This window comes from Taudactylus pleione, unplaced genomic scaffold, assembly GCF_031769625.1.
Source record: "Taudactylus pleione unplaced genomic scaffold, aTauple2 ptg000092l, whole genome shotgun sequence".
Lineage (NCBI taxonomy): Eukaryota > Metazoa > Chordata > Amphibia > Anura > Myobatrachidae > Taudactylus > Taudactylus pleione.
The window spans coordinates 14,949,095-14,972,479 of NW_028284494.1; the positions used below are offsets into that span (position 1 = coordinate 14,949,095).

The window sequence follows — 23,385 nt, forward strand, 5'->3', positions numbered from 1 at the left end:
AGTAAAGGACGCTCTGATTGAACACTTTGTGCAGAAAATATCCCTTTTTCATGAAATTCTCCCTCCAGCTATGTATTCTACACAAAGTGCCTCCCTATCCCCCAGTGAATTAAATGTTAATGTTTCACAGGACTTTATTTTCCCACCAGCCACAGGGATCATTTGCCTTTGTGAAGTGGTTGGAGTTTGATTCCCATTATCACAGGTTCTAATGTCCCGAATTCCTACCTTCATTTGTGACATAAAAGTTTTGCTCTCCCAAATGCTAACCGAGAGCTTAAGATGTTTAATTGAAAATGTCAGTTACTCTTTTGAAAAAATTAATTAATTTTACTGCGACACTTTTCTTCTGAGCGAACGGTTATCTGAGCTAGACACAAAAAATAGATACAAGTTTTAAAACTTTGAGTGGTATATTTAATAACTGATCTGATTTTAGAACTTGTAATTATAAGTGCTGTAGAAATCTGCTTACAAAGGAACAACTCTTGACACCGGTTTTCACAGTCAGGTGGCTTTTTTTTTTTACTCTTCACAAATGTTATCACAGCACATTTCTATGTATGAGATAGTTTCCTGACACTAGCTAAGCCCCACCAGCCCTTCACTATCGTCCGGCTGCTGATCAGCATTGGAAGCACCGCTCACTGGATCCCACAATCCTTTATACCTTCACAAACACCAAATCAGTCAGGCCCAGGTAGTGCAGCTGTGTAAGACCTCTATTGTAGTAAGCAGCAGAATTCTTAACCCTGTCTGTCCCTTTTCCTGGGGAATTAATTGATCAGAACGTGGCAAAGTACCCTCTTTGTCACTTACCTTTCCCCTTAGCTTTGCCATAGTTGGACTCTTTATCTGGAAAAGATTTTTCTATTTCCTCCCAACTCCCCCTTTCTTAGCTTCGCCAGCTTTGGTGAAACTCATATCTCGGACATAGTTTTGATTTTTCTATCACCTCCTTCTGTGGTCTGTTGAGGTGGTGGTTTAAAGACAAGGGAGAACCCTTGTGATGGAAGCCTCTGCTGAGGAAACACTACCTTCACCCGTGGGCTTAACTGGTTGACATGGTAGACTTGCTCTGTTTGCTGTCTATTCAACTGCCGTACTCGATAATTTACCAGTCCTACTCCTTTTATTACCTTATAAGGGCCTTGTCCATGTGCACACAATTTGCCTTTGTGGGTACCTGGACAAGCACTGTATCACCTGAATTAAGGGTGCGTGTGGCAGCTTGGGTACCGTAACCCCAGGCTGTCTCACTAATGGACCTGGGATTATAGGAAGAGGTACCCGGGCACCTCGGTAATCAGGTTTTAGGGACCGTCCCTTGGCAGACTGTGCAAACTTGGAAGTACTTCTTGAATGCCATGCAGATGCCAGGCCAGTAAAATCCCTGGGGCACTTATTTGACCATTGAAAGTTTGTGGAACCAAGAGTTAGTTAACTATTTTTTCCTGAACCATTGATCATGGTTGGTCGGACGTCCAGCCAGTGATTCAGTTGCTGGCATGTCCAGACCGATCTAGTCAAGTAGAATTTCCAGGAACAGGGAGAAGTTTCATCCAATAATATGGTGGTATGGTAGCCTTGAAGCTATTGCTGCCACTACTTGCACCGTTTGTTCCCTCACAGTAACGGGAAGACAAACACGATTATATTCCTCAGTGTCCTGTGGACAAATAGTACTTTTACTTGTGATAGCTGGACTGACAGGCCCTCCAGAACTAGAGTGCTAGGCACCAAGGTGACTTCATCGCCTGAAACCATCACCGCCAACATCTCCTGTTGCTGTATCATGACAGGCACCTGGGCCAGAACAGCAGTGGGCTACCCATGGATGAGGCCATGGTCAAACAAACAGGTTATAAGGGGCCTAGTTGCCCAACTGAACAGTCCATCGGTTCCTGGCGATTTTTTACAATTCCTCCGAAAGTGCCCCAGTTCGCCACGCTCAAAGCACTCTTCTGGGGTTACATTGCGGTTTGTGCCAATATCTTGTGCTGGTTTTGGTCTGGCTACCAGCCTGACAACCTTTTCCACTGCCTGGGCTATATTTTCCAGGGCATAATAACGGTCAATGACCATCGCCAGCTCTTCAAATGACTGCTGATGGCTTTTCCAAAACCCATCTTGGCAGCCCCTGGTTTAGGTTCCATACAATGGTCGATTGTAAGAATTTCCAAGATTCTGACAGGTGGATTTCAGTCGGGCGCTGTTGTGGACCCTTGCCGATATCGCCAGTCATAAAAACGTTGTACCTTTCCGGGCCATGTCACCCCTATCTGCTCCATAATCGAGGCCTTTAGTTGTTGATAATTTACTGCCTTGGCATCGGGCATATCCACATAGGTCCGCTGTGAATTGTCCGTCAAATAAGGAGCCAATTTTGCTACCCACTTCTCTATTGGCCATTTAAAATGAGTTGCAGTCCTCTCAAAGGACAACACAAAGGCCTCAACATGAGGGTGTCATTTTCTGCATCATGGCATGCCCATTTTCACCCAGTCGGAGCTGACTGATCTCTACTCTCCACCTGGACCTCAGCAATGGCTAGCAACTGCGCCTGCAGAGTCTGCTGCGTAGCAGCTATATTAGTTAAGGTGTAGAGGAATTCCTCCCTCTTGCTACCTGTGTTGACGGAGTAGCGAAATTGGGGTTCCCTTAACATACACCGACGAGCCAATGTTTCTAACTCTCATGTTTGGGTTTTACAGACAACACACAGAACAGCTTCTCCTTAGCTGTCTTGTGCTCAAGTAACTGCACCACACCCAGAATTAACAAGGCAGACAAAAAGAAGATACTTTTTTTTGTTTGTTTATCTTAAACAGACTTGCACTTTTTCCAGTAACCCTTTCCCTGCTGGTACAAATTCATAAAGTGTTGCTTTTGGGCTACAGCAAATTCACAAACAGTTGCTTTTACTTGCAAATATCCTCACTGTGTAATCACTTATTTACACAGCATAACTTTACACATTTGCACTTTGCACATAAACCGACTTTTACAGGATGGTTAACCTCACTAACTGACCCACCAAGGCAGTGCCAGGTCTCTGCATTGTGGTACATGGCTGGCATAAGGATCTCACTTGGTAAAAATCTGCTTACAATGGAACGACTCTTGACACCGGTTTTCACAGTCAGGTGGCTTTTTTTACTCTAAACAAATGGCACATTTGTACATATGAGATGGTTTCCTGACACTGGGTATGGCCCTCCAGCCCTTCTCTATCGTCCAGCTGCTAGCCAGCGTCGGAAGTACCGCCAACTGGATCCCACAATCCTTTATACCTTCACACACCAAAATGGTCACACCCAGGTAGTGCAGCTGTGTGGAAGACCTTAACCCTATCTGCCCCTTTTCCTAGGCAATTTATTCTGTTCTGGAAATCAGAATGTGGCAAAGTACCCTCTTTGCCACACTTCTTATCACAGCTTATCGAGGCAATAAGTAAATAACCATTGAGCGGCCATTGCTCTGGAAGAAACTCGCAGTAAATTGTGCATAATGTAGCACATAGGCTACAATTGTTACCGGTACCAACCCTGGTAAATTTTACATTTTAGCAGACCCCATAGAAACTACGGAGCTGCTTTTGCAGTTGAAAATAAAGGACCGCAGCTGATATCTCTGAGATCTGCTGTGGTCTCCCCTAGATACATCCAGGGGTTGCTTAATATTTGTGGGCACCTCCTGAAACCGGGTGTGTCCAGGGGATATCCCGCAAATAATTTTTGATAAATATGCCCATGTCCAGGGGCAAAATGTATTATGCTGTTCCTTTCCTTAGCACTACGATATCCTGCATCGCCACCTAGCGCAGCAATGCAGGATGCCTGGGCCCTGAGATGCATTGTACGAAAAAGTGTCACTGGTGAGGTCTCACAATAACTCACCTCTCCGGTGATTTCTGCCCTGTCTGGATCGCATTAGCATCAGGCTGATTGAATGTCTCCTGGCTGCTATGCTGGACTTGCTCCAGGTCTCACGAAACTGTGAGATCTAATTCTGGACTGGCAAACCATGCATAAAGCCATCAGGAGGTGGTGGCAGGATGGGTAAGTAATATTCTTGATGGAGCTATGTGCTCCTGAACAAGTGATGACACTCTTAGCTCTTCGTCACTTTGTAAGTGTCAATCATGCTGTGCCGCCATTTTTGGTGAGGGGATAGGCCATGGTGATGCTATTCACAACAGAAATATGAAAGGCACCTGAATTTCCTGAGCTCTTCTGGACTCCCACAGCAGACAAGCATCCTGGGTTCATTCACTACCACCAAGTTGGCACCTGAGGACTCAATGATGCAAATCTTCTCTGTGGAAGGGAACTATCCGAGAGGCTGGTCTACTCTCGGGAGTACGGGAAACCTGAATTTGAGCGCTTCCTAGACATTCCAGGAGAATAGACATGCATGTAACAGCATTTATGTACATACATTGACATGATGAATACTCTGGGCACTGATGAGTTTACATTACGAATATAACTAATAGAAATGTAAGAATTGGCTTGGGTATAAAGTGAATATAAACATGCAACACACAGGGGTACATTTTCTAACCATCGGTTGTGCAATGGCTTTAAAACCAACGTACATCGATTAGTATTGATGGTGTGTTTGTGTCTAAAAAGTGTATATACTAGACATGTGCGTAGATCCTCCTGTTTTTGTTTTGGCAAAACCACTCTCAAACGTTTTGGTTTTGGTAAAACTACCCTCAAGTGTTTTGGAGCCTGATTCAGAGCCGCTCGTAAGCGGCCGCTCGTTCGCTCCGAGCGATGTTCGCACATCTGCGCATGCGTATGGGTCGTAATGCGCATGCGCCAACCAGTCAGTGCGGTCGGAAATTGTGTGTTCGCAAAATAGCGAGTGCCTGCTAATTTGAGTGACAGGATGAGGCATTTGTGGGTGGTAACAGGGGAAGGTGCTTGAAAACGGGGAGTGGAGATCCGAACGCAGGCGTGCCAAATGGTCAAAATGGGCGTTTAATGGGAGTGCATAATTAACAAAGCAGCGTCATCGGCCACGTCACTTGGTTGTCTCTTAGCCTGAACTGTTCGCATGATTGCGGTAGGAAAATCCAACCACAAGCACTGCGAGCAGTTCAGATGCCTTTCGATGTACTCGATTAATCTAATAAATAGCGGAGATGACGTATGATGCGTACGGCCAGGGGGCATCTTTACAAAATAGCGAGCGCATATTTGGTTCGCTCGCTCAGACATAGAGGCGTCAACAGACAGCAAAGAGCGAGCGCTCAATTTAAATATCCGGCCCATTTTTCTGAACGAGCGAGCGCAAATAGCGTCCAGCTCTGAATCAGGCCCTTGGTTCGGTCTTGGTTTGGGATCTCTTTAATAAATTCATAACAGCTAAAATCATGTAACTTGGACGTGTTTTTGTTCCTATAATTTGTTCCTATAATTCATGACCGTCCCTGTGTAATTCTTGAGTGTCCCCATTTAATGGGATAGTATGGGAAGCCTAGCTATAGTGCAGGCACCAGTGTGGCTGTGTTTTCTCACTCTTAGCAAAATATCACTTTAAGCACACACATGGGGCCGTATTCAATTAGTTTCGCACCCGCGTTACTTTTTCGCATGCTGCAATTTTTGCCAACTTCGCATTTTTTAGCCGCAGAACTTATTGTGCGCACCCCTGCTATTCGCCGTATTCAATTCCAAAGGACGCGAAAAGGCATCCTGGCGAGACTCAAACAGGCGAAAAGTGCTATCAGATTTGGGGAAATCAGCCTGACACCCCCCAAAAGATGCTCTGACATTGGGGATCAATGTAGTTGCCCCCGAATAGCCCTACTGAAGCTATTTGGGGTACTTAAGTCCTGTCAATTGCCTCTAATTAGCGTATTTGCACAAGTGGTGAAGAATGGCATCAAACAGTTTTTTGGGGGGAAAATAAGTAGTCCTGTCAAATTTGAGGTACTTGAAAATGGGTGCAAGCATGGTTTAAAGTCGCTAAAATAAAGATTTAAAAAACGCACCTTCAGCATACACTGGCAATCAATAAAACACCTCACCCATACTTGCAGACCCCCCTAAAGTCTATTTTGCTAGTTTTAAGTTTGTAACCCTACTTTGCACTTTTTTGCCCCCCCTTTTCTGTCATTTTTTGGGGGCATTCCTCTTTTTTTTCATTTTTTTTGCGCAGTTATCCTTTGGGGGCTGTCCCAAGGGTGCTGAGTGGTTTCCCCACCTTTGCACCCCAAAATAGACTTTTTTCCGACACCTATTCATAGGCAAATCTTTTTCGCCTATTACATTGTATTGTGTTTTTACATACGCGAAAAGTGTTTGCAATTGAATACGGCGATACTTTTCTGCCTGGCGAAAAGTCGCAATCGGTGATACATTTTTGCGGATTCTGACTTTTCGCCGGCAATTGAATATGGCCCATGGTTTGTAAGCAGCTACACGTCATACATTACTTTAGTGCAGTGTTTCCAAAACTCTGCCATTACCTTCCAGAGTTTAAGCATATCCATGCTTGAGCACAGGTGACTTAATTAGTACCTGAGTCAATTTGACTTAACTATCTGGACTGAATCACGGATATCCTTAAAACCTGGACTGTAATGGTGGAGTTTGGGAAACTCTGTCTTAAGGTGGCCATACATCTGCGATGGATCGTCGCGAGGCAGGGATGCGATCAGAAATTTCCGATCGCCCATCGGAAACTTCCGATTACCCACCATAGATGTTCTGCGATCTGTCGCCGGATCACAGACACTTGCCATGTTAAATTTTGGTGATTTGACGATCGCGATCATTTTTTGATCGCGATCGGCAAAATCCAACATGTTGGATTTCTGCGATCCCATGATGCCGGGTTGCAGCATCGCGGGATCGCGGCAATCCATCGAAGGTGGATGGGGCCCATTAGGCCCGTATTCAATTAAACACGAAAAGTCTGAATCCGCAGAAAAACGTATCGCGGATGACGTCATTTCGCCAGGCGGAAAGTTTCTGCCATATTCAATTCCAAAGACTTTTTGTCGTACGCAAAAAGTCAGTGCAATGTGATCGGCAGAAAAGTTTCGCCTATGAATAGAGGGCGGAAAAAAGTGCAGAATTGCGGTTTAGGGGTGCAAACTTTGGCAATCCCCCCTGCACACTTGGGACAGTCCCCCAAAGATAAACTGTGTAAAAAAATATATATACTTTCGAACAACCCAAAAAAGTACTTTAATTTTGGGGGTGAAAAAGTTCAAAGTTGGGGGACAAACTTAAAACCTAGCGAAATAGACTTCTGGGAGGTCCCCAAGTATGGGGCAGGTGTTTTTTTGATTGCAGGTGCTTGCAGCAGGTAGATTTTTTTACATCATTTATAACTTCACTTTAGCAAGTTAAAAATATGCTAGCACCCATTTTCATGTACCCCAAATTTGCTGGGAGTAGTTAATTTCTCCAAAAAATACTGCTTAATGCTATTCTTCACCACTTGTGTTAATCCGCTAATTGGCACCAGTTATCACAACTTAAGCACCCCAAATACCTTCATTAGGGCGAATTGGGGGCATCTAAAGTGATCCCCAATGTTAGTGCATTCAAAACAGGCGAAATTGGCAAAAAGTCCGGCAGGCGAAAAAGTATCGCCGGTGCGAAACTAATTGAATACGGCCCTATGTGTGTAAGCTTATATTGTCATGCTATACAGGCACCAGGTGTTTAGACTTGCACCTGTTTGTACAGTATGTTAAACACTGTAATTAGTATTTCTTATTGCTGTAAAGAATGTTTTGACCTTGTTTGTGTACTGAGGGCCTGATTCTGACCCGGTTGCAAGCGCTGAGCTCTCACAACTGGGTCGATGGTGGCCCACAGCGCATGCGCACGACGGAGCCGGCTCCGTCGTGCGCATGCGCGAGAGCCGGCTAGCGACGGGCAATGCGTCGCTCCGGGTCTCGCACCAAAGGGGGCGAGCTGTCGATATTGAGTGACAGCTCACCTCCTTTGGTGGGTGGGCCGGTGGGCTGGCTGCCCAAACGGAGGCGTTCCCATGAGAACGCCTACCATTTGGGGGCGGCCCCACTGACATTACAAGTGATGTCAGTGGAGAGATTCCAGCTCTGTTAGGACCGAAATCTCTCTGGGGCTTGCGGCCACGAGACCCTACCACAAGGGTCTCGTTGCAAGCTCGGTGGTCGCGATGGTCCTTGACCATCGTTACCATCATCATGGCCGCTCGCTGTAGCTGTGGGTGGTCACCCACAGCTATGCGAGCGGCCAGGAGGCTGTTCTAAAAAAAAAAAAAAAACGCCCTGATTCAGAGCGAGCGCTCTGTCAGAGCCACTGGGTCTGAATCAGGGCCAGTGTAGTTCAGCATGTAGAGTCTCTCTAACTAGCAGCCCAGTGCAATGTTACCATATAGCTGTACACCTGTTTAGCATAACAAAAACACCTTCATACATACAGATGGAGAACATTTGTTTTAGGCTTACGGCAATAAGGAGGGCAGGATGAGGTGCACTTAGGGCCTCATTCAGTTTGGATCGCAGGTCTGCGTTCGCAGGCACCTGGTCGATGTTTGCATTCTGCGCATGCACCGCAGTGCGTGTGTGCGAACCGTCCGATGCGATCGCAAATGTGAACGCAGCATATACGCAGTGGTCGAAAGAACGCAGGGGTATCTGTGGATTTGAACGGGGGCATACATAATTAAGCTCCAGCGACAGCATACGCAGCCAGAGCTCTACATGGCGACAGGAAGCTTCGCAGGTTGTGAGTCATGTCAATCTCAACCATAACTCTACGTATGGTCCGATGTTACCGATGACTTGCGGATGTATGTAATGGGAAGTGGGCGGCTTTATAAGCTGGTGGGGGTCTTGGTATAGTGCTGCGATTGCATTAATTTGCATATTTTCGCAACGTTCGGGTGCGTGCGATTGCAGACTTGCGATCCAAGCTGAATGATGCCCTTAATCCCCAAACTGAGGCTATCCATTATTATGAAATCAACTGCAATAATGATCATGGGCACCAGAGGGCGTATCAAAGAAGTGCAATGAGCTGTTTAATGCAAAAGCATCTCTGTTTCTCACTTTTGTGTCTCTTTGGGGTCTATTAATGTGGAATTCAGTGTTGCAATATATAGTAGTTCTAAGGAGTAATTCACAAATACAGTACCTGTTTAATGATGTGGTCCGAAGTGTAGGCCCCTCCATGATCCTGGGCAGAAGTGTGTTACACAGAGATATTGTGTTCTAGGCAAGTATGTGCTGACTGCACTTACGCTGGGAAAGGGACTGACAGGACAGAGTGGTGGGGCAGAGAGATTGGGCCGTGTGGGGGAACAGCTGATCACCTGAGTAGAGGATGCAGTCAGTCCTCCTGAACTCCAGCATCCAGCAGGAGGGAGATTCCACAGAAGTCTCTCATACACAAGGTGAAATAGGAGAAGCTTCTATCTGCAGCAAAATATGCAATGAGGAGGACTGACCCCGGTGCCCGCTAGCAGCATGGAGGGGGGCAGATGTCTTGATAAGATGGAATCATGACAGAAATGTGGAGAGGTCAGTCACTTACTGTCTGCGGTGCAGGGACTGCAGGCTGCTGCTATATTGCTATTGTGCAGCCGTGTGTGTGCATCCCTGCCTGGGAGGGAGATATATCAAACCTTGGAGAGAGCTAAAATGGAGAGAGAGAAAGTCTAGCGTTACCCTCCACATCGCAGCATGGCGGCTAGCAGAATGATACATACGAAAAATGCGGTAAACGGGGAGTTTACCGCATTTTTTGTTTACTGCATCCCGCCCCCGGACTGTAATGACTCAGAGTCCGCATACAAGCTAAGTAGAACAGGCACCTCTGATTGGCTGGTGTCAGTGAAGGGGACAGAGTCTATGCCCCCTTCACTGACACCAGCCAATCAGAGATGCCTGGGCTACTCAGCTTGTCTGCGGACTTGGAGTCATTACCAGATAGGACAGGGTGGGGCAGTCCTTTTCTCCACCAACTAGCCTTGTTACACCATCCTGAGATGGCAGCGCTTTCATCCCTCTATGAATTGCTCTCCCCATACTAGTGTATGGAGAAGTAATCCTAACTCTAATCAGGGGCACCGCTGGAGAAATCTTATACTTCTACACAGTATACGTCTTCGTGAATACAAGGAAGCAGTGAAAAGCCGTTTTCTGAAGTGCTTTGTGAAACAGGGCTGTTCACTGCTACATGAATGGACCCCTTTATTATCTTACATCATATAATGCTTTATATGCATAACAGAACACTGGGCCTGATTCAGACCCGCTCGCGAGCGCTGTGCGCTCGCAAGCGGGTTGATGGTGGCCCCGTGTTCATGCGCACGACGGAGCCGGCTCCGTTGTGCGCAAACGCGAGACCCGGATAGCGACGGGCAAACCGTCGCTCCGGGTCTCGTACCAAAGGGGGCGTGCTGTCGATGTTGAGTGACAGCACGCCCCCTTTGGTGGGCGGGCCGGGGGAGTGGCTACCCAGACAGAGGCATTCCCATGGGAACGCCCACCGTCTGGGGCCGGCCCCACTGACATCACCAGTGATGTCAGTGGGAGAGCTTTCGGCTCTGTTAGAGCCGAAAGCTCTCTGGGGCTTGCGGCAACGAGACCCTACCACAATGGTCTCGTCGCAAGCCCGATGGTCGCGATGGTCTTGACCATCGCTGCCATCTTCCTGGCTGCTCGCTATAGCTGTGGGTGGTCACCCACAGCTATGCGAGCGGTCAGGAGGCCGCTCTAAAAAAACAGAAGGCCGGCCCTGATTCAGAGTGAGCGCTCTGTCAGAGCGTCCGGCTCTGAATCAGGCCCACAGTACCCTCCGATAGTGCATATACTATACTGTATGTATTGTGTGGTATCTGATGTATTGCTTGCATTTTTTTGCCCTCAACACTGGACGTCATTTATTTGTTCTGCTTTACTACAAATTATCAGTGTTGACAGTGTGAAATTGTACATTGTACTGTAAATTCTTTAGAATGTACAGTGTAAGCTTGTTGTGTTGTATTGTTCCACATTGCTATATACAGAAAGAAAGCTGTACAGTAAGTGTTACTCAGGCAAAAAGCTACTGAAATTCACAGCTGTTTGGAGGCGTTCGGTTATTTATGCCCACATATTTTTCGTGTGAACAGGTACCACTATTGTTAATGGTCCATTTTCAATCATACTTTCCCAAACGCCCAGAATTTCTAATAAACTCCCAAATTCAGGGGAGTTCTCCGGGGCTTCTGGGAGGGTAGATCACATTCACTGGATCTACTCTGAGAATATGAGAAATTGTGGATATTGACTCCAACAAAAGGGTGAACTGTACATGCTCAGATGTGGGATTCCTTTATGTATCATTCATTGATTGTAAATTGTACTTATCAACTTGACCAAGTGCAAGTGTTTTATAAAATAAATACCATTTTGGTTTTATAAGGGTGTCATATATTATGTCAGTAATCTTTTTAAATTATTATTTCACATATGATTGTAACCATAAAGGTATACTTGGTAGAAATGTTTCACTTTTGACTATCTTTATTCTAGAATAGCGCCCTCTCATAGATATATCACCCATCTTAACCTTTGGCCTCGCTAACAGGAGTCCTTTTGAGAGGTGCAGCTTCAAAATCTGCTTTTCCCAGATAGTCGCAGGATATAGGTTTTGCCATTTCCCTTCATCGGTAAGGCACAATGATCCCTATGGCTACATGCCTTTTCCTGTAACGTTTCTCTTGGCCACTTACAAGGAACCCCTTGTAAAACACAATACATGAGCAAGCCCTGAAAAGTATCAGTGTGTTCTCATCAACAAATAGATCTTACTATTGGGGCTCCTTTATAGTTTTTCATGTAAGTCTGTTTATGGCACACATCTCAGATGTATAGTAGCAGTACACGTCCACTTTACTGCTGCGCTCATAGGTGTTGCTTTCACAATCTCCCTGAAATGCTTTTTCAATAGTAGGCAAGTATGGTTTAACACATCTCTTAACCACTTGCCTGGCATGGACGCATTAGATGCGATCACACCAGGCTGGGCTGTCCCTGACATGGTCGCATCTGATGCGACCAGTCAAAAAATGCCCAGTGGGTGGCTTGCTGGAAGGTAACTTCCAGCAGCCGCCAATCTCAGAGGGACCACACCCATTGCTCCTCCCCCTGTCCCGATCACTGCTAGAAGCAGTGATCAGGCAGCCCGGTGCCAGTGCACTCCTACCCGGCGGCTGTAGATGGAGCAGCCAGCGGGGGAAAAAAGTAACAGCTCCCTGTCCACCTCTAGCACCCCTACCCCCACCACCTAGCTAGATACAGCCCAGCGGCAGTCCTGTATCGATCAAGACTCGATATGGGGCCTCCGTTTAGGGATGGTACACTATACCTTATACTAGGGATGGCCACAGACCAACGGTCTATGGGTCTGATTCTGTAAGGATCGGAATTGCAAAGCTGCACGCAGGCTATGGATATATGATGTATGCACGCAGGCTATAGATATATGATGTATGCACGTGGGCTATAGATATATGATGTATGCACGTAGGCTATAGATATATGATGTATGCACGCAGGCTATGGATATATGATGTATGCACGCAGGCTATGGATATATGATGTATGCACGTAGGCTATAGATATATGATATATGCACGCAGGCTATAGATATATGATGTATGCACGCAGGCTATAGATATATGATGTATGCACGCAGGCTATGGATATATGATGTATGCACGCAGGCTATAGATATATGATGTATGCGCGTAGGCTATAGATATATGATGTATGCACGTAGGCTATAGATATATGATGTATGCACGCAGGCTATGGATATATGATGTATGCACGCAGGCTATAGATATATGATGTATGCACGTAGGCTATAGATATATGATGTATGCACGCAGGCTATAGATATATGATATATGCACGCAGGCTATAGATATATGATGTATGCACGCAGGCTATAGATATATGATGTATGCACGCAGGCTATAGATATATGATGTATGCACGTAGGCTATAGATATATGATATATGCACGCAGGCTATAGATATATGATGTATGCACGCAGGCAGCTTTGCAATTGCAATCCTTGCAGATATGGTAATGTAGCAGGAGGCATCACGCCTCCTGTGCATTACTTATCCAAGCTGCGTTGTTCAACCCAGCATCAGTTAATCTGCCTACCGTCGGCTGGCTGCGGTGACCCATAGGCAGCCGCAGTTTACAGGAAGAGGTCAGGAAATCTCCGTCACCTGACGGAGATCCTGGCCTCTTCCCGCCCCGCCAACGGCGGAGACACGGCTCCATTTCAGGTAATGGAAGCTGTCGCCGCCCCCTCCCTGCCCCCAAACTGCAGCAGACTGTAAATCACTGACAGTCCAGTCTGCTGCCAGTTTGCAAGCGTACTCACAGACCCGTTCTGCACATGCGCAGAATGGATCTAGCGCCTGTGCAGATTCCCAAACATTGATGACCGATAACAAGTGGTTTGTCCATCACTAATGTGCACTGATGCTGCACAATCGATGGCAGCCCAACCAATGTTAAGGAACCTTCGGTAGCTGCAGTCTCAAACAATTGATGATTTTTATTGAAGGTTTCCCCATTGACCATCGATGGTACAGTAGTCAATAGCCATCACTACAGTATACCATAAAATATGCAATTTTTTATTTATTTTAAATCGTGTTGGATAAGTTTTAAAATGATTGACCTAATTCAATCATTAAAAAACAATCGGACAATTTCTGAGCAGTTTTGTCAAAAATATTAGCCAGGTAAGTGGTTAAAGAGCAAGTATAGTCACTAAAAGACAGTAATATATCTTAGTGGTTGTGCTTAATGGAGCTGAATAATGCACATGAAATATCTGAAGTGTTAATACCTAACATGCTCTGTTTTGCCTTCTGCAGTGTGTTGCCATCCTGGGAGGCTTCCCTACCAGAGCAGAGGCTGATTGCAGGCTTTTCAGGCTAGTCTTGCAGAGATACACTGGGGCATGAGCAGTAATGACCCAACGTCTTAAATGACTGCAGTCTCGACTGTCACATCCCATTAGGTTCTATAATATATAATAGTTAGGTCTCCTACCCACTGGCATCAGTGGGTTTCACTAGTGCTTGTAACCCACTTGCATTGTTACTCACGGTCTAGAACATTGCTGTAACGTTGCAGACAAGCAAAATGGATTATTTCATTAAAAAAAAAAAAGTACAATTTGTGTTCACTTTCTTCCCCATAGTGATAATGGGGAGTATTAGAATTCTTACCAGAGTTGTTCAATAACCTGGTCAGTGGCCTTTCTGACTTCAGGATGTAGTGTAAAATGATATTTACATTTTTTAAAAACTATTTTGTGATGTCATACACACCTACTTTCCTGGAATGTCCTGGAGACTCCCCAGTTTCTGGGAATCTGTCCTAGACACCCAAGAGACTAAGTGGTCGGCCTGGGGGCAGAATGATAAAATTCATGGTTACTAACATCAGCCTGGCCCCGCCTCCACTGTACAGTTTTATACAACAGGGGGCGGAGCTATAATGACACAATTTATGGAACCACGCCCCCTCAGACCACCCTTCTGGGACTCTCCCTTTTGCATCTCCCGAGGGAAGGGGGGGGGGGGGGGACTGGAAAAAAGTTGCCAAGTATGTGTTATATATCTCCTTTTCCAGTCCATAGCATTGCCAAACTCGGTTGCAACTTCTGAAAGTTTATGGCTTCTTGTTCTACTGTATATTTTTATATATCCATGACCCAGAAACATGAATCATCAGAATTACAGTTAGTTTTGGCATGGTTGCTCAGTGGCTTTATACTTAGTACATCATCTTAGTTAACAATTTGCATACTGTGCTAACTTAAAGGCTTGGTGTGCTCCACATAAATTAAAAGCAGATTCCTCCGTAACTGATAATAGTTTTAATTTACTGGGATAAAACTAAATCCCTGTGTGAGTGATGCTCAGTTGAGTTTTTTTTTTTTCTCCTTCTCTAATCCTCAATATGTACGTTATCTCATGGCTCAGACTTACGCCCCACAAAAATGATTTCCCTAATCCTTCAGTTACATATTTGTCCAACAGCCATGGAAATCTCTAATTCCATTACAATACTAAAGAGATTTCTCTCTTCCTCCAGTGAATCATAAGTCACTTACGAAATTCCCATAAGTCGATCTTTATCAGTAGAAGAAACTTCCATTTGAGAATCGATCCATTCTGATGTTAGCTAATAGGAGTTGGCATCTCATGCCAAGCCTGCACGCTGCCGTTTCACGGACAGCATTTATTTCTGCTGCTGGGTTATGTAAGAAAAATACATTGGATAATATGTCCTGTAATGTAGATTATACGGACACAAGCCCCTGAGGAGTTCCATGACGATATAAAAAGGCACCAGACCAACACTTTAAATAGGTCACTGATCTCCAAGGTGATTTCTAATATTGAACAATGCAGAGTACAACTTGCCCTTTGAAAGATATCCGGTCATTGCCTGGAAACCTGGGGCCTGATTCAAAGTTGCACGGAATTCTCAGTGCGGACGGAGCTTGGGATCTATAGCGTAGTGCACGCGTGTCATAGCCTGCGGACGCATAGGGCGTATGTGAGTGATTCGGAGTTGCTGCTTTTCATTTATAGCTCAATAGGTGCTGCTGTGTGGTACCGGGGTGGCAAGTATTAGCAGAGTTGGCTGGGACAGCACTCTGTGCCCATAAGCTGTTGGTAGAGTTTAGTAGAGTGTGACGCTTGATAGTACCTTGGGCCAGGGGCATATCTATAATGGGTGCAGGGTTGTGCGGAGCACACGGGTCCCTGGCTCCAGGGGGACCCACACCGCACACCCTGCACCCCTTTTCCATAGTTACCTCTCCTGGAGTCCGACGTGGGTACTGTAAAAATCTCCTGGTCAATAGCCGCCACGGCCATTTTCCCAGTGTTTTGCATATGCACAGTAAGGAAAATTTCTGTTGACCTGCACATGCACAGCAGACTACGGACATAGACTAGTGCCCAGAGTCTATTGCTGCGGCGCTGCACTCAGTGCGCTACCAGCCTGTGGAGTATGAGTAGGGGCCCCGGACCTAGACCGCACATGGGCACCCTCTTCTCTTAATACGCCTCTGCCCTGGCATAGAGTAGTTTTCATTCTAGCACCCAGCACCTATCACAACCCGTGCAGTTCCTCTTTCCTGCCTGGGGTGTCGCTCTCTGCCCTGCGGGTTCTAGCACACTCAGCAGATGCAACAAACTGCTGAGACAAAGACAAGAGTGTGCTAGAAGCACCAGAGCAGAGAGAGACACCCCAGGTAGAAAAGAGAAACTGCACAGGTTGTGACAGGTGCAGGGTGCTAGAATAAACATTAGCTTAGGGAGTGCTAGTGTTGCGTGCTGGGTTACACAGCAGGTGTGGAGAAATGAGGGTATGATAAGTGTAGTAGTGCACCAGGCGATGACAGCGCCTATGTTTCTTGCGTCACAGCCTTATGCTCCTAGTGCTATGGTGTGGCGGTACACTATGGGGGCCTTAATGGCAGTAATGTTGCAGAGAGTCTCATAGGCATGTCCGTTCACTATGGCAGCAGAAGAGAAAGACGCGTATGCATGTACAGCATAGCACGTTGGAGGTCAGACCCTCTGACTGAGCCTCGGTGGGTCCTAGAGACCAGCGGCATAATTAAATGGATAGAGGCACTGCAGAACGCTCCTCATTCAACAGCAACTAGGTGGCAACCAGGCATGGGGTGTACAGACAGAATTGCTGCTGAGTGTATGCAGAGATCCGCCCGAATTTCAGACGGATCTCCTGCACGAAGTGTAGGGCTGCTGCAAAATGCAGATAACAGTGATGACGGGTGCTCTCACGTGCCAAGGGTTGGGGGCAGTGTGGTCACATAGATGCGGCCGGACTCCGAGGCAGGCGTACGTTGGCATGTGATTTCCCACAGCTTTAGGTGCCAGGACTATAAACCCAAAACATAAATAATTACTGTTGCTTGGTTGGTCCTGTAATCTGTACACAGCTGATCACTAGTCACTGCGAGCAGCGCTGCAAGATCATTTAATAGGGAGGTAAATAGCAGGGGTTGGATACGTGAGGTTGGCACTCATTATGTCTACAGTGAATTTGTCGACTACACAATGCTGGGGTCGGTATCTGGACGCAGTTATAATGCTACTTATAGCATATTTTACCAGTGTGGATGGTATAACTTTAAGGCGTCCATAACTTTATTGCAATTAAACACAATATATAACAGCTTACACTAACTTATACTAAAATAAAGACAGGACACAGACTGCTTTGGTTAAATGGTCATAACTTTCTTTATTAAAGGTATGACCCTGAATTATACTTAAATTATTGAATTTACTTTATTGGGAGGCAAAGAAGGATGCTACAACCAGCTCCAGCCATATGATCTTAGCCAATATTAGGGGACGACTGATACGCCCCCCCTGTGGCCATTGTGACCAATATTAGGGAGCGACTGAAACGCCCCCCCTGTGGTCATTGTAAGCTAAGCTGTGAAGACTCACAACCCCTATGATATTGCATAGTAAGAGCGTGTCCGCAGAGACTGACGCCCAAAGTCCTCCCGCAGAGGTAGGCCATACTACGACCATTTAAAGGATATGTGCTCCAGAACGAATACTCTTACACTTTACGTGGCCGCTGGATTGTAGCACCTTCCCGCCACCGCCAGGTTCCAAAGAACCGCAGCCTGCCACCCAAACCAAAACACTAGACCGCATCCAAACAGGAAAAAACATCACCCAAAAACACACCTAACCCCAAATCTGATAAATGCACCCCATCAGGGCGAAAAAACGGAGCCTGTTCTAAACGTAAACTTGGGTGCCGAACCACCAAACCACCTGACCCGGAGACAAAACGAGAAACAGCCTTGTTAATCTTCCTGCAAGCCTTATCCAAAGCCAACAGGTCCCTTGAACCCCTCCATACATGGCGAGGGATAATTTCCGACCATACCAAGCGCACCTCCGGCCACCGGGACCGAAGGGCGCACAAATCAGCCTGCATCCGCAAGATCAGATCTATACCCTTAGACTGCCCCACATCATTGCCTCCGAGGTGAATCGCCAGCCATGCCGGGCGCCCACAGCGCATCTCCTGCTGAAACAAGAATTCTAAAAGAGCTGGTCACCGCATGCCCCTGACTCCAAACCAACGAACCTGACGCCCCACTAACAACAGGGATGCCCTTTTTGCCATCGCATGCCTTTCAGCCCAATAAATAAACAAATGACCCACAAGCCAGACGTGCTCAGAAGACACGGACATAGCTGTAAAAGAGCAAAAAGAACTAAAACGTCAGTAAAGAAACATTATATGAAGAGGATAGAGGTAACTTAGGAGGAGAACGTTAGTAAAAATGCCCAGGCGAAGGAGAAAATCCCAAAAACCTCCTTTTTGTCCTAGTGATCCATGAGCCGTGTATAATAAGCCAATTGAATAACGGCCCCTTTTTTTTTTTGGAGGAAAAATTAAAAAATCCCTTCACACCCTCAATTTTTGAATGCTAGCCATTCAAAAACTGGCGGGTAAACTACGTTTCTGGGTGAGAAAAACACAACTTAAAGCTTATCACATCTAACATATGATTTATAGGCGGATGACCTCCATCTCCCAATCGCTTGAATGGCAGATGGAGGCAATCCGCTAGCTGCTGCACAAATAGCCGCGCCAATACGGAAAGAATGCGTCCCGTAATGCGCAACATCTAAACCCAGCTGACCCAAACAGCGCTTAAACATAGCAGCAAATTGAAACTTAGTCAAAGGAGAGGAGTCAGCATGTAATAACCATTGCGCGCCAACCGACGGGCGCAGACCCGCATATATCCCAGCCAAGCGCAAAGGGCAAATCTCAGAATTAGCATGCGGCTTGATGGTAACCCAATGCCCACGCCCTAACTAATCAGTTTTGGAACGTGGAATTTTGCACAGGATAGCCCCCGCCTGGATTACCACATGCTTAAATAATAGCCCTGAATCAACAGACCTCTTACTAGATGCCACAAGCTCACTAATCCGAAACGCGCCAAAAAAAAGCAAGCGCAAACGCTAAACGTAACAAAAAAGACTCAAATTCGGAAGATGTAATCAACAAAACTACCCCTATCAACTGCTGCAGCAGGGCCAGGTCAATCGGCCGGCGAGAATCAGCCACCATGGGATTTTCTTTAGCCCAACCCTTAAGGGCCTTAGACAGCACAAAGGACTTTGTGGGATCATGACCGCCGTGAAGGCGAGAGAAAAAAGCAATACCTGCAAGGGCGGAAGCCATGGCCGCCTTAGATCGGCCCCTCTGATAATGGTCCCACACAAATTCAACTAAACGCTGATCTAAAGACTTAACCCACCGCAGGATGCCTAACCTGATAAGCCTCCCAGTCGCGCCAAGCCGCCTCGTAAACTCGCAAAGTTGATGGAGCCAGGGACTTCCGGGCCAGACCAATTAGTCCGGCTCGACAATCTGCCAGACAGAAGACGGACACGTCATCCCAATCGGATTAGCGTCAGGGGCCAACACCCGAAACCTATCAAATTGAAAGCGGGATAGTGAATCCGCTATCCCGTTTTCAATGCCCGGTACATGCCTCGCCCTAAAGACAATATTCGCCTTCAAACATCTCAAAACTAAAAACCTCAACAGACGCAGCGCCATAGGAGAAGAAGAATGCTGATTATTAATAGCGTGCACCACGCCCAGGTTGTCACACCAAAAAATTATGTTCTGGTTAGACAAACTGTCAGCCCACAAATCCACAGCCACTATTATCGGAAAAAGTTCCAATAACAACAGGTTATACTGCAATCCGCGAGCTATCCATGATGCCGGCCATGGAGCAGCGCACCATTCCCCCTGAAAATATGCCCCGAAGCCAGTTGAACCTGCAGCATCGGTGAACAACTGCAATTCAGCATTGTCAACCGGCTGCAATGGCCAAATTAACTCGAAGTTGAAATCCAACAAAAATGAAGCCCACACCCGGAGGTCATCTAGGATTTCCCTGGAAAGGCGAACACTAAAATGCGGGTTGGAGACCCCCGCAATGGCCCGCTCCAATTTACGGCAAAACACCCTCCCCATCGGGATGATCCGACACGCAAAGTGAAATGAACCGAGAACCGACTGCACATGGCGCAATTTAACCCGCCAAGAATCTAAGCAACATTGAATCTGACCTAGCAATCGCTGCACCTTATCGTCCGGCAAACGGCAGCACCCAGCAACTGTGTCCACTTCGATACCTAGGTAAGACAAGCAAGAAGTCGGACCCTCTGTCTTGTCTGTGGTCACAGGAACGCCGAGCACCCGAAAAAGGGCCTGCGCAGAAAACAACACATCCCCACAAACTGTGCTATCATGCGGGCCGACGAACAAAAAGTCGTCCAAATAATGTGCGATACCGGCATGGCCAGTGCCAGCCTGGATACACTAATGCAAAAGGTACTGAACTTTTCAAAATAAGCACACGAGATAGCACAGCCCATGGGGAGGCACCTGTCAACAAAAAATTGACCGTCTAACATAAAACCCATAAAACATATGGACTCGGGGTGCAACGGAAGCAGGCGGAAAGCAGATTCCACATCCAATTTTGCCATCAACGCCCCAGGACCAAAACCCCTAATCGTAGCGAGCGCCTCATCAAATAGCTGGTACTGCACTTGGCAAAGCGAGTGGGGGATTGCATCGTTCACAGAGCCCCCATGAGGGTACGACAAATGCTGTATCAAACGGAATTTACCCTGGACCTTTTTGGGCACGACTCCAAGGGGAGAAATGCATAGGTCCTGGAAAGGAGGGGAGGGAAAAGGCCCGGACATACGGCCCAACGCCACTTCAGCAAAGACTTTCTGTCGTACCACATGGGGAAGCTCTCTGGCCGACCGCAAGTTCCGGGAGGAGACTACATGCAAAGCGCCAGCTACGGGTAATCGGAAACCCAAACGAAAACCATCCAGCAAAAATTGGGACTCGTCCCGCAAAGGATAACAGCCCAACCATTTTGCTAACTCGTCTAGCACCACCGGAGAATAGGCCTTACTTGTCAACTCTGGTAGCGTCAGACCTGCCCCCTGAACCGCCCTTTGTTCCTGACTTACAGTCTTTAGCGGGGTGACTACCGTTACAGATGCGGCAGGAGTGACGAAAACGACACCCTGACCCCCGGGAACACCGAGAGTCATTATAGGCGAAACACTTCCCTTTACAGAGCATGTTCGCTCCAGCACGCAAAGGGAGAGAAGCCTTCCTACCCTGTGCCCCTTCCGCAGGCGCCCTAGTTTCCTGGGTAACAGCTAACCAGACCTCCACATCCTTACGGCCCAGAGGCATAACCAGCTGACCGTCCTGCTTCCTACGAAACTGTTCGTCGTAATCTCTCCAAACAAAGCCCTTGGATTTGATAAAAATATCATGCACCAAATGAATATACTTTATTACATTACGGTGCTCCGTTGGGCGCGTTTCAAGGTAGCAGGCCGAAAAAACCAGTATACCGCTAAGCCAATGATGAAAACCACGGCAAGAATCCTCCCTGCCACCCCCAGGTTTTTTGGCTTTATCTAAAGCTTTCTTCATGTCTTCGGTTAGAGAAAAAACATCCACAAACTTACCCTTGCGAATCTTGTCCCTAACTCGCTTACGCAAACCCCTGTCCACTGCCGTATTGGCACAGTGAACCATACCCGCATCTTCAACAGGCGCTACAACAGCAGCCGGAGCTGACTGACGCTTAGCCGCTTTCCTAACCAAATGCTGCGCAAAAAGTTTAGCTAATTTTCGCGGGCGCGGCGGAGAGCTAGACGAGGAGCTACTATCGTTAGACCCTGAAGATTCCGTATCGAACTGCAAATGAGGGACAGCAGACTCACCACCAGCCAGACCCGACATCCCGTCACCGACAGCCTCCGGCACCGCAACATCAGGGGCAATGATCACGTCCCCTGTATCAGGACCGGCCACGGCGCTACCACTCGAGATCCCAGCACCACCAGAAGCCATCGCTGGAGCACTAGCCAAAACACTGCGGTGAGACATAGAGGATGGTAAATCACTGGACACCACAGCGGGGGTACTCGGAACTGTCGCTGGGTGAAAAACCGGGACAGGAGGAGAAGGAGTTAAAGGGGGAGGGGCGGCGCAAACCGCACTGAGAGAAGGCGCTGGTGGGCGTGGGGCAGGACCCTGTGGGGGAACAAACTGTTGCGGCCAAGATGGGGCGGAAGGAGAATTAACGGGCACAGGGTAATTTGGGAAAGGATAAGGCTGGGCAAAAGAGGGGTGCCAATAAGGAAAAGGGGCCCCCGCTGGAGGAAAAAGGGGGTAATTGGAAAATTGGCCAGGAAAAGTAGGAAAAACCGAAGGTTGGGAAACTGAAGGAAAAACTGGGGAGGACCATGAAGTGAGGGAAGGAGCAGAGGAAAAAACAGGGAAAGAAGGATGGGCTGCTGGAAGAGGAAAGGGGGGGAGGGAGGAAACAGGCTGGGAGAGGAGGCTGGGAGGAACAGGGTTATAGAGAGGGGGGCAGCACCCACCCCAGCAGGAACTGTAGGGTGGTAAGGAACAGGGCCCCCAGGGTAGTTGGACCCCATGAAAATAGGAGCCGAAGGCTGGTGATATGGGGCGGGGCCCGGAGGCAAAATGGTGGCCGCGGGGGGGAGGGGGGGCGGCGCTGGCCGCATGGTGGACTGGGCCCCCCGCAGCTTGGTACAGCGTCGCGGGGGTGAAGGGGCTTGCAGTGCTGGCCGGAAGGTGGACCGGGCCCCCCGCAGCCTTATACAGCGCCGCGGGGGGGCACCCGGCAGCGGGGGACATCATGAGGACAGGAGCGGAGGGAGGAAGCGCCTGGCTGGAGCTGCACGCGGGCGCAATGAAGGCCGGGCCCCCCGCAGCTTTATACAGCGCCACGGGGGGGCACCCGGCAGCGGGGGGCATCAGGAGGCCAGGAGCGGAGAAAGGAAGGGCCTGGCTGTAGCTGCGCACGGGCGCCGGAGGTGACCGCGCGCCCGCGAGCAGTTGGAGGGAGGTTGCCGGAGCGAGCGGTGACCCCGCAGGAGACGGGGACCGCTCGCCCGGGGAGGAAAAAGGCCCAGCAGGAGGGAGCATGTAGTCGGCGGCAGGGGGCGTGGCCAGTCCCCAGGCAGCATCTGAGACTTCTGACGGGGACAAAATGGACGGCAAACTCAGGCGGCGCCGTGCAGGAGGAGGTGGGGGGGCTGGAGAATCCATAAATCGGCGGGGGGGGGTACTGAACGTTTTGGGCGGGGCGTGAAAAAGGGGGGGGTGGGCAGAGGTGAAAGGGAAAGGGAAAGTGATAAATGGAACAAGAGTGAAAATAAGAAAAATGAAA

General features: G+C 47.8%; 1 protein-coding gene and 1 pseudogene across 1 annotated transcript in view; one reads left to right on the forward strand and one right to left on the reverse strand.

Annotated features, from left to right (window-relative positions):
* HCN1 (hyperpolarization activated cyclic nucleotide gated potassium channel 1) overlaps positions 1-23,385 on the forward strand; it is a 478,812-nt gene that overhangs the window by 331,354 nt on the left and 124,073 nt on the right. The window lies entirely within an intron of this gene.
* LOC148527182 (uncharacterized) lies at positions 18,599-22,037 on the reverse strand (annotated as a pseudogene).